This window comes from Aythya fuligula, chromosome 12 (genome assembly GCF_009819795.1).
Source record: "Aythya fuligula isolate bAytFul2 chromosome 12, bAytFul2.pri, whole genome shotgun sequence".
In the NCBI taxonomy this organism is placed as follows: domain Eukaryota; kingdom Metazoa; phylum Chordata; class Aves; order Anseriformes; family Anatidae; genus Aythya; species Aythya fuligula.
Genome location: NC_045570.1, coordinates 14,042,794 through 14,058,501, shown reverse-complemented (window position 1 = coordinate 14,058,501; position 15,708 = coordinate 14,042,794). Strand labels below are relative to the sequence as shown.

Below are 15,708 nucleotides of genomic sequence, written 5' to 3'. Positions count from 1 at the left end.
ACAACAAATGAGAAAATATGACATATTTCTCTACCGTCTGAAAGACTTTTATAGCTGATGGAGAGGAAACATCAAGGAAAGTGGGGAGATTGAAGACTGGTCTGGTATATATGTGAAGTACAGATTGGTAGGTATGTATGTGAGACCATAAAAGCACTAATAGGACTTACTGTATCAACACACTTGAAATGGCATTCCTCAAGAATGACAACTTCAAATGAAAAACATGTGTTATACTAAATATGTGTATGTACATATATTATTAGTATATATATATATATGAAATATATCTTGTATCACCAGTGATGACAAAAAGAAGGTAGGTGTAGTAAGTTGTAGGTGTGAGTGCACATGTGCTGGCAAAGGTGTATCTGACAAAAGAGGCAGAGGTTTTCTGGGGCATCTTTTAGTAGGCCAAAACTTAACTAACTTCTTATATTGTGAAGGAAGATAGTACAAATATAAAATTTAATTTCTGATTCATTCAAAAATAGTCCAATACAGGCTTTATGGGCAGTACTCAGAAACTATATCTATTGGACTGACTGGCTAAGGTGTATTATGAATGAACACATTTCCTAGCTTTAAAACTTATACAAATTATTTTGGACATCACAACTGTTAAAAATTTATGCAGACATAGAAAAGGAATAATGTTGCTGAATGTTTAATGCTACTCATTTTCTAGCACTGCCTAGGAGTAAACAGGAATGACACGTTCCTTTCTGATTATGGGCTGTGAGAAAGATCAGCCGGCTTCTTCATGCTAATTTCTCTTTCCTGTGTGTTCCTCTCACAAACCTTCACATCTGACTTAGTCTTGCTGCCCACTAGCATATGGTGCACTTATGTGTAATTGTACGTAAGCAATACAAGAATAAAGTGCTTTTGCTTTTTTTTTTCTTTGATACATTTCCTTTACCAGAAATGGAAGCTGTTGCTTTTCTAATGTACTACACACATGATGATCTCTGAATGCACTCATTGCCTTAAAATTTTTCCTTCTTGATTTTATTTACGTTGCAATTTCCTTCTTGTCATATCTCCTATTCTCATCACACTAAAAATATCTAGGAACAATACGTAAAAAAGAAATATTTCAGTTTTCATCTATACTAAAATGTATTTCTTGGGCTATGTGAATCAGTCTTGTGAGTATCCTCCTTGGTTTGCTTTACCGGTATGTCTTTACTTACATGGTTAGGTAAATGGTATTTGATTTTCAAAGCAGATACTTCTGAGAGTCATTCCTATCTTTAACTATTTAGGTCTATAGAAAAAAAAAAAAAAAAAAAGGCTGAATATATGAATAGGGTCTTACTGGTGTGTTTTAATGTCTGCTCAGACGTTCCTCAGAATGATGGTTAACACGTTGATCCTGACGAAAAGAAGCTGAAAATCAGGTTTTACCAATATATCACATCAGCATACATGTCTGTCGATCAGTGTTAATTAGTCCTGCATTTTGCAATTTGTAATCTGTGGATGTTTTATGGGGATGTAAATAGTAACACATTAGCATATATAATCTGTCTTTGGAAAGCTTCTGCTGAGCAAGTGACCAATAAATTGCAGTTAATGTAAACATTAATCAAATTGAATGCCAGTATGGAAAGGGTCTCAAGTTTAGAGGGAAAATCAACTTTCTACCATGTATCTTATTATTGAACTGTATGTAAGATCATGATCTTTTCTGAATATTCAATGACAAATAAATATATGTGTTTTAGCATCCTTTATGCCACCCTAAAGAGCTAATCATTTGACCATTAGAGTGAATGCATGCCACTCAGTCTACAATAGTGAATTAAAATTCCATCAGTTAAATGAAGGAATAAAAGGGGGGGGGAAGTAGGGAAAAAGAAAGAGAGAGAAAGGGAAAATTTGCATATGTTAGTATGAAATAATTTAAGCCAAGAGAGGAGAGGTCAGCATATAAAGCCACAAAGTGTTGAGTACTTCACAGAAATGTAATGACCTATATTTGGCCTAAACAAGCTATTGCATGACCATAAATATACCATCATTGTGAACAAATGAGGATTGCAGTTATAGTAGGTAAATGGTAATAATACATAATATGCAATCCGTTGTCATGAGCAGAGAAAGCATTTAAATTATATTTCTGCTGTGTACTGTTAATAACATTCTTTATATAATCTACCCTTCAAAATTTCCTTTGTTCTTCTGGCAGTTACCTTTCCTCAAAAAAACAAACAAACAAACAAACAAAAAACAAACAAACAAAAAAAAAAAAACAGCTACTGAAAGAAGTGAAGCTGAATATGCATATGTACAGACTGGACCGAACATTTCTACAGAAGGAATGTTTACCTTTAAGTTTGGCTGAGAAAATGAAGGATCTGTGAATGGTCCACGGAGAGGCTGGTTGGAACACTGGAATTTCTTTGACTCAGTGCAAATGAAGATAGAATAGGTTACCTAAAATAAGAAAAACCATTAAGTCAAAGTATGCTAAAGAAATGAGATGACTTAAAATTCAATTACCTGTAATCTTACATGTATTTCTTTTTAAACTATACCTAACAATGGAACTACGATGAAGTGTATAGAAATCTACTCATTCAAAAACATTCTCCTAAAGCTAACTGAAATAGAAATACTTTCAATAGAGTGCTTCTACATAATAATTTGAGGGACACAGACCACAAAATAGAAGTGATCATCCTGAGGAAGCCTAGGGGATTGCGATGATGTGCCAAAGGGGATAGGAAGCTAATTGCTGAAATGAAGAAAGGCAGGAAGGATTTCTAGACAAGACAAGGTAGGGAGCATGCTGGCTGCTGAGGGGACAAACCCTGGCAATCTGCCGCTAAGTGCTGACAACCATCAAGACACTTTCACGTCAACAGGAATGGTACAATGTTTCATAGCAACCTGACTTTGGAGAACAAGAACAAGAAGGTAAAAAGGATGGAAATAGTGACTGAATTTATGCAGACTTGAAGCTGAAAGCAAAACAGCAGATTTGGGGACTTACAAAAAGGTGGATTATTTGTCAGAGCCTGGAAGTCTCAGCCCTATAAGCAGTAAACAAAGAGGAATGCAAAATGAGAGCTTTGGGGTTTGTTTTACTTCCTTTTCTTTTCTTGTATCCTTTCTAGATAAAATTGACATTTCTAGAAAATTGAAAGCCAGGGAGACTGGTTAGTGAGAAGTATTTTGCTGTGTTACATTTATTTGCTTTATTAAAAAGTACTGTTGTTCAGGCAGATCCTACACTACAAAAAATGTGCAAAGTTTTTGCAAGAATATGCAAAGGTATGTGGCAGCTTTTCTCCCCATTAATGACTGAGGGAAGTACTTTCTGAGGGTACTGAATCCCAATAAAGGATGGCTGCCTTTTGAAAAAAAAAAAAAAAAAAAAAAAAAAAAAAAAAAAAAAAAAGGTGTTTCATTTCTTGACTGGGTTTTTAAGTAGGATGGCCTCCTGATTAGAATAACCATTTAAAAAAAATATTATTTCTTAGTATTTCCTTTTAACCTTTTTTTTTTGTGAAGTTTATTTTACTGATATCAGTTCAACTGCGGTAATAACCACCAAAAGAATAAAATACAATGATCTTTTAAATTAGCACTAGATACTGTAAAGAAAGAAGGAACACTATTTCTGTCTGCAGTAAAAACAGTAAAAGCTCAAGAGTTTTTATACTGTTTTAGTACAATTGCAAAGATTTCATGGGAAGGTAACTATAATTACCATCAAGTACAGCTTTGACCTTAACACATACCTCAAAGGACAATTAGGCTCTGAAGGGTTTTATCTTTAAACTTCTAACTGAATAAAAACACTTTCTTTCTACAGTCCAGACTTCTTACATGCCAAACATAGTATTTGTGGCTGCAATAGAGCTACAGATATTTAATGTTCTGGCTGTTGTAGCATATGCATAATAATACACAACTCATGCAACTTTCATAGGTTTTTCTCTTCTGACTACCTTCTAATATCTCTCAAAAGACATTTGTGGTTTTATTCTTTATTTATTTTACATAGTACTTGCACTCATCATGGATAAACATTAATAAAACTTTTGGAGGTTATCAGGACAGTTATTTGTTTGGAGACCTGGTTAGCTTTAAACACTAGACACAAAACATGCAAGTCATGGAGCTTGGATGAGGTAACAACACGATTTTTATTATACAAGTATGATGAGAGAGCTAAGTTCCAACCTGCTACAATGCAGTCGAGTACTGATTTTGTAACAAGAGATTAGGCCTGACCTGCAAACATCTTTCTAAAAAAGAAACTGTTAGCTCAAGCTGTGAATTTAAATGCAACATCTGAAAAAAAAAAAAATATAGGAAACATTTTGCAAACCGTAAAGACCATCCTCTCAAAAGAAAAAAGTATGAAATTAAAATTGCCCTGTATTCCCTATTAACAAATTTATCTTCAACTTATCTTAAGTAAAAGAGCTTGAGGTATGTCCTGTGGATGCAGCAAAGAATACGTTCAACACTGTGGGTGTTCATGAATAGTAAGGGGTTCCACACAATTTTCTCAATGTTTTGGAAATGGACCTAAATTAAAATTGTTTTTTAAATAGAAAACTATGTTCTCCTTATCAGAGAAAACAGCAACTAGCATTGTAACAGGAAGTTCATGTATCTTGTTCTGACTGTCTGGATGGACAGTAAGAACATGCATAGAAGCAATTTTGCAGTCTACAACACCTAAAAAGATTTAAAAGATATACAAAAATATTTATTGAAATTTATAATATTGTTGATAAAAGGAATGCTTTTAAACTTTTTAGAGCAATGACTAGTGACATTTTATCCTTTAAGGATGGAAAGGTAATGAGAATTTTTTTCCCCAAATGTGGAGCACGCTCAGGTGAAGCTGAAACTGAATTTCCACCTAGATCTCTCCTGCAGCTTGCAAAGCTACCTAAATCAAAGTGACAGTCCAGCCAGGAACTGAGAAATATGCCACAACAAATTCTTTTTAAATATAAAGTAATTTCACGTGCTCTCCAGACCATTACCATTTTGTAATTTTAAGGAGAAATGAAGACAATCCTTGCACAAGGATATTTCAGGTATTCTTTACTGTTACACAAATCCACATTTTTAGTGATTGCATCTCTTTTATTCTATTGCTATATTTATTAAAAAGGTACTTTATGTAGTACATCGTAAGGAAATCTTCCTTTACATTGTATCATTTGTATTTTTCATTTTTTTTTTTTTTTTTTTTTACTATGACTAACCTCTGTAATTCACTCCATGAAAAGATTTTTTTTTTCTTTAAAGAAATTAGACCTACTTTTTGGATCATTAAGTAGTGCATAATCTTCAAATGGGACATTAAAAACTGTAATCAGTGACATCACCATGACAACCGATTAAGAAATGTCTAGAGAAGCTTCTGAAAATGTAATTTTTTAATATAATACATTTAAATGAGTTCATCAGAACAAAGCACCCTAAGTAGATTTATTGTGAACTGAACATCTAGTAATAATTTGGCTATATAATGAACACTAAAATCTTTTCACTATGACTTCAGTAGATTGGAGGGTGGCATCGAAATTCTTACTTGACTTCGATAGACTTATTGGAGGTGAAAGGTGTAAGTCTTCAAAGAAAAATTAGTTTTTCTTGCACTAACAGACTGTATTTCATTAATTGTTTTTTGGAGCATACTTCTTCCTATATTATTTAGTCTCTGAACTTGTTATGAACAGATTATACCAGGTGCGGGCTTCAAAGAATTTAGACATTGCTTAAATCCCCTTTGTGATTTAACCTATAGTTATTTCAAGATACTTTGCCCATTGTTTTGTCTGCTCTGATGAGCAAAACTGGAAGCAACAGAAACACCATTCTGGCACACATCAACAGTAAAATATAAATAAAACATGCCATAAAATGCCTACCTGCAGTATACTGTGTTACAGGGTTATATAAATTATACGCTCAGTAGTTGAGGAAAAGGCACTCATGAGATTAAAGGCCAATCAAAATAATATTTTTAAGTGTATCAAAGAAGATTAAAGAGAAAAAAAATGCTTTTACAGATAATCTGTTAGAAGGGATTAGCTATATTTAACAAGAGTAAACTACCCAGCATGCCTGCCATCAAACTCCTGGCTGATCCTCAAAATAGCTAAAACAATATCGGAATTTCTTCCTCATAACTTCCAGTTTCTAATGCATCCATTCAAGTTATGGCTTGTTCTTGTCTTTTATGGTTTTATCTCCTGCTTCTGCCAGCTGTATTTATTGTGCCCTTTTCCAGAATAGATCTTGCATTAGTTACATCTGTTGCAAGCAGAATGCATGTTTAGAATAAAGCCTTTCCAAAATACCGTATTGTGTAAGTGCTGTTGCTGCAGAGTGGAGAGGAGATTTAACTTTCCGTATAACATATAACTCGCTTAGAATGATGCAGCCTTTTTCTACTGCAGAGAGTTCACAACAGGGCTGTATGTCAGCTACTGTAATCTGGCACTGTTCTATCTATTTTGTCTGGGTACAAGATATTTTATATTAGCTGCAAATCTGCCTCTTAAAACCACGCTGTTGCCTCCTAAAATACTGTGAAACTAAGTGTTTTAGTCAAGAATTTTCTCTCAGACTGATACAACAGTTTGATTTGGAGATGATCACCCTCAAAAAACTTTAAAGTGGCTGCAGAAAAATGTTCTCAATGCCTTCTAAAATGTGGGTGTTTTGAATTGGTATCAAATCTACAGGCATTCCCAAATCACCAATCCCTTTTGAAAACCCAGGCCATTATACTTACAAAACACTGACTCTCCATTAAACTCCTTGTTATTCTTTTACTAATGAGACACTTTACCAGCCTGTCATCACCCGCTGTGATTAATTCTCTACTTGTAAAATTTTAGCTCTCTCTCTGCTGCTGCTGTTAATGTGCTTTGTACCAAATAAAAATGAAGTTGATGTTTACAAATCCTGTCTGGAGGTTGCTTTAAAAAAGCTCTTCTTTGGCTTACATTAATGAGGCCAAGTATACTGATTTTTGTTCAAAATTATTCTGGATAATTAAATACTATAACAGACTACCATAGAAGGTGTGAAGCTCCTTGGAAACATTCCTCCCTCCCCTCATTGCTTAAATGGTTTTAATATTTAGTATCTTTTAAAATATATGCTTTGCTATTACCTGCCCATGGTCCGCATACAGAGGAGCTCAGATTTGAAGACTGTAGGTATTCTTCTCTTAACATTTCTGAATCTGGGAATAAGCATGAGAAAAAGAAAAAAACTTAAAAACAACCAGACAACAACACAGGATCTAGTCATACAGTCATCCTGAAGAAAAACTGATACAAAAAAACTACAGCACAAAATCCTGAACTGTAGAGTGCACATTGCCTTGCTAAGAACAGTGTGAAATTTATCTCAGATTAGACCCATTGCGATAGAAACCTATAATTCTCTGCTGCAAAGACTTCCCCTAAATTGTTATCTAAAAATACAAGTCAACTTATAGATGTTGACTGGTATACATATAATGAGGAGTACAGAAACATAACACATGCTCCTTGACTCTGCCTTTACCCTCTCCAGTTCTGCACACTCTGAGCCCAGTCCAACTCACAATCCAAGATTGTGCAATATTTTTCATCATGCATGCAAGGTGAGGGAGACATTTGTACTGTTAAGTAACTCTATGTTGAAGATATTTTTGAATTGAAAATAGATCTTTGGGATTGTCTAAGACAATGTGAAGGTGAAAGATTGCTTGTATCAGGAACAGCGTGACCAGCAGGGCTAGGGAGGTGATCGTCCCCCTGTACTCAGCTCTGGTGAGGCCGCACCTCGAGTACTGTGTTCAGTTTTGGGCCCCTCGCTACAAGAAGGACATGGAGGTGCTTGAGCAGGTGCAGAGAAGGGCGACAAAGCTGGTGAGGGGCCTGGAGAACAAGTCCTACGAGGAGCGGCTGAGGGAGCTGGGCTTGTTCAGCCTGGAGAAGAGGAGGCTCAGGGGTGACCTTATCGCTCTTTTTAGGTACCTCAAGGGAGGCTGTAGCGAGGTGGGGGTTGGCCTGTTCTCCCACGTGCCTGGTGACAGGACGAGGGGGAATGGGCTTAAGTTGAGCCAGGGGAGTTTTAGGTTAGATGTTAGGAAGAACTTCTTTACTGAAAGGGTTGTGAGGCATTGGAACAGGCTGCCCAGGGAAGTGGTGGAGTCACCATCCCTGGAAGTCTTCAAAAGACGTTTAGATGTAGAGCTTAGGGATATGGTTTAGTGGAGGGCTGTTAGCGTTAGGTTGGAGGTTGGACTCGATGACCTTGAGGTCTCTTCCAACCTAGAAAATTCTGTGATTCTGTGAAAGATAGGTCTGAATTGCACTTTCACTGTTAAATAGTAACGTTCCTGCAATACAAGGCTGCATACCTGTGCACCCTTCTGTATTAAAAGAACTTCAGAAGTTATTCTGCCTCACCATTTATAAAGAATGAAAGAAGACAACATCTAATTCATCTAAAAAGCAAAGTGGCAGCGTTCGAATTGCAGGCTTCTCAGGAGCTAATGTATTTACAGAGCTTTTATGCTGGAGACAGTTAGCCTTCTCCCTTCTCCATACTAAATAACTTTAATTAAATTAAATAAGATGAGGCCATCTGTTTTCTTCAAATGTTCTAATCTTAAAATCTTCTAATGCCTTGCAAATCTCAAATGTCCAAATTTCATACAGAAGATATGTCTTGCAAGAATGCAGATTTTGAATCGTATTCAATCTTTAGTTTATATACTCATATTTACTAAGATACACACAGAACGTTGTATTCTAGTGCTGTAATTTTACATGTTTGTGTCTACTGTTTTCTCAGAGCCTGCAGAGGATTCCCACTGCCATCTTGGGAAAATGCTTCACTGTCAAAAAATTAAAGAAAACAGTAAAAAGAAACAGCGAGATGAAACTGTTTTATAATAAACTAAAGAAAATGTGGCAGGAAAAAAAAGAAAAAGAAAAAGAAAACAACAACAACCACCAAAAAAACCTTGAGCATACAATGAACAGGCATGTATAAATTACCATCATTCCACTGCGAGAGAGACAGTGGAAACAAGATCATGATGAAAGATGAATACATGCACACAAAAAAAGGAAGCCACAATAAGAGAAAAATAGACTACTAAATCTCAAGGCCTTCATTTTTCTCCCCTTGAGAACAGAATTAAAGCCAGCAAAATCTCAAACTATCTCCTTCCACTTGAAATCTGACACAATCCTCAAAACCAGAGAACTGCAAAGCAGTGTTTTAAAAGCTATGTTGTTAGAACATTTATTGATCAAAAGCATAATGAGAACTAATTGAAAGACACACACACACTTTTTACAGCAGTGAGCTCTTAAAAAACATTATTTCACCCACAATTTTAAGAATACTTAGTGTAGTTTTTTAATATAGTCTGAAATGCCTAAATATGATTTAGATATGACAATGAAATATATACTTAAAAAGTAAATGATTTATGTCATAACTACTTCTTCATACTGCTGTGTCAGTTTGGGTACAAGAAGAGACAGTTGAGGCATCGATGGACACCTATCCATGGGAAATTAAACTGAACTCAACAGAGTATTTCTCAGAAACCCACACATAGTAGATCTACCAAGAAAGAAAGAAGGGGAAACTCCAAACTGAAAATATAAGGTACAGACAAACATGGGCTCTCTCTGCCAGCTCCTGGCTGTATGAATTCAAATAATTTCCACTCAATGTAGGTTTGTTAGTGCTTAGACAAGCTAATAACAGCCTAACATGTGGCATGATACAGATAAACCTTCAGAAGTGCAAACTCCTGAGTCAAACTGTGCTGTTACCTTGGTACCTCATTTTAGAAGTCCCATTTTAGGGTTGCATCATTTTGAGACATATTTTGAAAGTGTTTAAAAGTATGCCTTTATGTATTATTGCTGTTACAAACTACAGCCCAGATCTGAAACAAGTACAGAGAAGCATCATTACGTATCATCACTGAATATTGTACTGCAAGCCCAGAATACCACACACTGTCAGTCATGGGGTTACCTAAGTTGTCTGCAATTGTACTGAGTACATCAGCAGAAGGCAGTTATTGGACTGACCATATTCCACATGAAGTCAGCTTAAAAGTGCCTATGAAGTGCCATAAGAAAATATAGTCATTAAAATATCGAGTGTTCAATTCTGTTTATTTTTCTGCCACTGCATTTTCATTAAAATTATTTATCTTTCCTTACTAGGAACCTGCCACATAGATACTAATGAATAATCAATAGGAATACTCTACCAGTGGCTTTTAAAGGTGCATTTTAAAAAGGAAGCCAAATGGTTCTATGTTATTTTGGTACTTAACAAACCAAAAAATATATGTATTATTTACTACAAGGGGCACAGCTTAAATAATTTGGTGTACTCGACAAACTGTTACAGACTTACAATAAATAAGCAAGTGCTCTGGGAAAGCTTTGAACTTTGAGATTTTATTCCTTTTAATGCATTTAGAGCCATGCATTTTATGATGAAAAAAAAAAAAAAGGAGGGAGATAACAGCATGGCAATCCAATTCATAAAGCAGAGCTATCTGTTTGGTTGCGTTCACTGTGAAATGCTAGAAGTTGAGCTTTGTATCCGAGTCCCTGTTGGATTGGTTACACTACATCCTCTCAGTTCTCTGCAGGCCAGCCTCCAGCAGTGCAACCAGCCCGTGAGGGTCCTGCACATCTGTGAGCTCCCACTGGCATTGGTGGGGCTCCACACAGGCACAGGGAGCCCGCCTACTGCCTGCACTGCAGGATTCGGGCAGAGCTACTCTCTTTCTCTATTACACTGGTCCAGACAGTGATGAAGTAAACAGCATTAATGTTTTAAAAAGGTAAATAGCAAATACCAGCATAACTATAAACTAAGATGACAATTTTGGACACGTGCATAATGAGTATAGGCATTGCTTTCTCAAGTAAAATTATTGCAAGGAGCTCTACTGTATAACATATGAGAGAGGCATGTATAAATAATATTAAAATACGTTACTAGAGGATACTATCCATTATTTTGTAGCACTTAGACATTATAACATGCATTAGTTCTTACCATACTACTCAACACTGCCCAAAATAACTAAGGGAAAAATGTCTGCTAATCATTTACTGATTAGTAATAAATAATTTATAAGTGGCCATAAATTAAATGTGTGATTTTTACAATAAAAAAGTATTATTTAGGGCACAGACCTGATTATATTAATGTCAATTCTATACATTTGTTTAACAAAATTTATATATAGCTTAAGGTTAAGAATGGGGGAGAACTTTTAAGAGTGGAAATGAGATACACTAAGTGCTACTTCCCTAGAAAGAACTGTACAACATATTGCAGCATGCAACCCATATACACAGCTATAACCACAACTTTCCCTGTTGCCTCTGCTTCAATTGAGATCAGATCTTACACAGAAGTCAGTAAGACTTTTAACACTGCGTTCATGGGAGCAGAACCAGGTCGTTGGGGCAGGGATCCTCAGCTGGCACGAAGCATCCCATCTCAATCTGGAGTGCGCAGAGCCAGGGGTGGTTATTCCAGTGGTGCCTACCAGGACAACAAGGTGTAAGCACTGCACGTATCCAGGAAGAGACTAGCCCCCAAACCAACAGAAGCAAAGCTCTCTAATTGCTTAACCAATTTAATGAGCTTCTGTTGGGGAAGAAACTGTATCAATTTATTCATTCATTAGCACAGTGTCAGTGTTGCTTGCCTCCGAGTAGCCCACAACTTTGCAGAGAACAGCTTCAAATCAGAACTTCTGCTAGACTCTGTTTTAAATACAATGATGCCTTAATGGAAGGGTCCCAGTAACAGAGACTAACTACATTGAAAATTTTATGAACTAGCAGCCAAATTTGGCTTTGATCCCTGATGAATTATTTCCATGCTGGTAGTACTCAGTTTACTGTTACAAGATAGTTGAGTTTTAAAACATCTGAAGCTAAAGGTGTGGCCGGCAGCAGCTTATGATCAATGCTGTCTCATGCTGCATGCCAGTGTCCCCAGCTCCGTCCCTGAAGCTTGACATGACCAGCTGCATGTACACTCCCAAAATGTGTCACAGTTAATCAAAAGTTAATTTCAAAGAATTAAAAAGTCTTTCACTGACAGTGAAAAGACTGTGCATATAAACCATTAACACTCAGCTTAAATATGGAAGTCTTGGGATGGCAGCAAAGTCTTTTATTTTAGGCTGAATATGTTTCTTTTTCACAGGTAACTTTCCTACATTTTTTCTTCATTTTGTTTTTCTCCATGCTCAAAATGATTGTTAGACAAAAGCACCCTTTTGTGACCAGCATCTGTTCAGCATACTAGTTCAGTTAAATATTGCCTGATAACTAATGAAGCTTATATGTTTTCTACAGGGTTTTCTTGAAGCAAGCTTTGCTCTTCCTTGTACTTTGAATTTTCTAAGGATATTTCTCTTTCAAGGAAGCATTCTGGAACAAAACAAGACAGCATACTGTCTACACTGCCTTCTAGTGGCTTATCACAGCTAAAAATCTAGATGTCCCTTTTATTTTTAATCTACTAGTAGATAGCTAAATTAGGTGGCAGCGATACTGAATATGCTCAATAAAACTCACAAGTATAAACCCATTTTTAAAAATCCATTTTTAAAATCTTCTTACTAAGCATTGCTCTCCCCAGTTTCTAGTAAGGGAAACTGAGGCAGGAAGCAAGAAGACTTTGCTGAGTGCTACCCAAATCCATAATGCTCTCCTTACATTTTGTTATGCTTTTGCAACCCCCTGTTGGTGACAGAAGCAGGGTCAGAACTCAGTATAAAGACAGGTACCTGCACCTTGCTTACCAGTACAAAACAAATGCATGCAAGTAGTAGCAGATGGTATGCAGCTTTTTACATTCAAGTAAATCTTTCAGTAGTCTTATTCACATGGCCCACAGATCCTATCTCCTACTGATAGAAAGCTACTGAAAACAATGAAGACCTCATACATGAAAAGGAACCTCTTAAAAAACATGAACAAGTTTCTTGAGTAAGTGAAAGGACTGTGTGGCTCAGGGGAATGGTTATTGAATTTTAGAAAGCTTTAAATCTAAGAGGCCTTTTTAAATCCATCCCAGATTCACTGAGAATGAAAGCCATTACCATTGTATATGTGTTGAAGTATGTGAGATGAATTTGGCGTCTCAATCTAGTGTCTTTTGAGCAGTCATTCGGATCACAAAGTCACTATGACATCTTTCAGTAACTGGCATCCTTATTGATGGAATCAACAGGATTTAATGGCCATGGAGACTGAACTACCTTCGCTCACACTTCAGGCATATTGATGAGGCAGAAGGGATGTTTGTGCTGTCATTGACTATCCTGTTGCAGCCTGAAGATAAACAGTGGGATTTCAGTTTTCAAGGCTGTCAATCTGGCATTTTCCACAGGAAAGAAATTCACTGAAAACAAAGGGGAGGAACAGTCCAGCTTCAAACAATGTTAATAATGATGAATGGCTCATAAGACCATTGTGAATATAATTCATGCTTATTTAAAATAAAAGGCTCATGCGAAGTTTTGAGTGTCCTGATTCTCAGTCCTTTTTAAAGGAAGTGGATATATGAGGGGAATGAGACAGCACAAGAGTATACCATAGCACTGTTTTGAAAAGATACTATACTGAAGCGATACAAATTCTGCATATAGCAGTTGGAAACACAAGTGTAACATATTTTGGTATGTCAGGCAGCTCAGGCAAAACAAGAAAGTAACCAGAATGCATGATGACTAAAATTACTTCCATATAGTGATGGCTTCAGTAAAATTAGTCATTATGGATGGGAAACACATTAATTTTTTATTTTTTTTTCTTGACAACTAGATTTCTAACTTGACAAGTTTATCTGGAAACTTGGTGAGATTTATTGTGACATTTCATAGTAACTCCATTTTACTTCATAGGAAAAATTCAAATGGCTGCCAAGATTTTGTGAAAAAAATGTATTTTTATAGGAAAAACTGCTGAGTGAATCTCAAAGTCTCAAAAGAGTCTTCTACTCTTTTACTGAGTAAGCATGTGAAAGTCAGGGGTTTCATTTGAAAGGGTTAGAACTTAGGTAGACTCCTCTAATAGTCGAAATGGAAATGGAATAGTATTCTTTAAGTGCTTGCTTTTGAGCAAGAAAATATTTAAGACTTTTCTCTTGAAACAAATGAAGAGGAGATTAACCACTGAATATATATATATACAAATAAATATTTTTGATAAAATACTTGGAAGAAAATATCCACAGCCCCAGCTATCAAGTTGATATACATGCTAGGAATTCCACAGACAGTTAGGAGATGGAAAAGGAAATACCTACCCACCATTTCATTTTCTTTGTAGCTTTCTGGGACAGACAGTTTCAAAATATTTTTCTTTGCAATGCTGGGACCACCATTGCAAACAACAATGCCAAAGACTTCCAAAGGAATCTTTCCTTTCATGGGTACTTGCCTGGTCAAAAGACAATATACCAGAGATCTCAAAGAAGGACATTTTGCAAGATGAGTGTTACAATCCTATCCCACAGGCTGAGGAAGTTTCTCTCATTTGTATGAGTTTCAAGCAGCCTTTACAATTCCGTGTGCTACACTGAATGAATTGCTGAACCTTTTGGTATGTTCCCGACATTCCAAATGAAGCCCTACTTCGTTCAGTCATTTCATCTCTGGGCTTGTGATGCTACGGATAACTATATATGTCACCTGCACCTGATGAATCCATAGCCTGAAGTAAGTAAGAAGACATACGGTTTCTATCACAACTAATAACTATTTTAGCAGTCAATCAATGTGTTACATATCTGTAAAGATATATAGGACAGTTTGTCAGTTGGATGACCTTTCTGTCACCCACTCATTGAGCTGCTGAATTTATCAGCCTGGAGGCTACACACTGGAGACTGCAACAATTCTTTCCTTGCATAAAGGTAGCCTAAGAGAAGAAGTCGCCTTTCATAAGCTAAATGATAAAATACCATTTTAACAGAAGCACATGTGAACACATTTGCTTGCCAGTCTCATCTTTTGCAATGCTCACATTTGAGATTGTGTTTTTCCCCCCTTTGTTTATTTTCATTGTTTTATTGTTGCTGTTGCTACTGTTTTTTTAACCTCTAACATTAACTTCAGTCACTAGTTGTGGCTTATCAAATTGTATCTGGAGGAAACACTAATTAATTATAAAACAGAATATTCTCAAATTTAGCACGTTTTAATCAAAGTTTCAACACAGTTAACAAATTTATTCCCTCTCTGCATTTGGTTCCACAATAACCAGCATATTTTCTCAGTAAGTAAAGACAGAAGTTTTGCCCTTATTAATTGGAATTATTAGAACACCTGCATGAATTACAGGATTAAATTCCACAGAGTTTTCATTGTGCTATAAAGGATAAAAATACATTAGTAGAAATCAATGGATAGTAGAGCTCCAAATGATGAACTTTTTCAAAGGTCACTTTACGGTAGAGAGTAAAACCTGGATTTCATCACTTTGTTATCCTCTGATGTATGTCCTCCTTCTGGAGCAGCTAAGATACACAGGTCTGTTATCAGAGGAAAACAAACAGAAACACGCTTACAGATGCCACTGACCATAAGACACAGTACAGGTCAAAAGTTCAGGTTTTGGTTCAATCTCACTCCCCAAAGAAAGTCAAAAC

At 36.1% G+C, this 15,708-nt stretch overlaps 2 long non-coding RNA genes across 3 annotated transcripts in view; both read right to left on the bottom strand.

The window, feature by feature from the left end:
- The window catches only part of LOC116494010, a 49,039-nt gene extending 47,651 nt beyond the window's left edge, over positions 1 to 1,388 (bottom strand). For both annotated transcript variants that reach the window (XR_004253827.1, XR_004253826.1), the window contains exon 1: positions 1,322 to 1,388. This is a non-coding gene — a long non-coding RNA (uncharacterized LOC116494010). The remainder of the gene's footprint in view (positions 1 to 1,321) is intronic.
- A 950-nt stretch (positions 1,389 to 2,338) lies between these two features.
- The window catches only part of LOC116494009, a 110,712-nt gene continuing 97,342 nt past the window's right edge, over positions 2,339 to 15,708 (bottom strand). Inside the window, exons 2-3 of the long non-coding RNA XR_004253825.1 lie at positions 7,163 to 7,234; positions 2,339 to 2,442 (exon numbers count right to left, since the gene is read on the bottom strand). This is a non-coding gene — a long non-coding RNA (uncharacterized LOC116494009). The remainder of the gene's footprint in view (positions 2,443 to 7,162; positions 7,235 to 15,708) is intronic.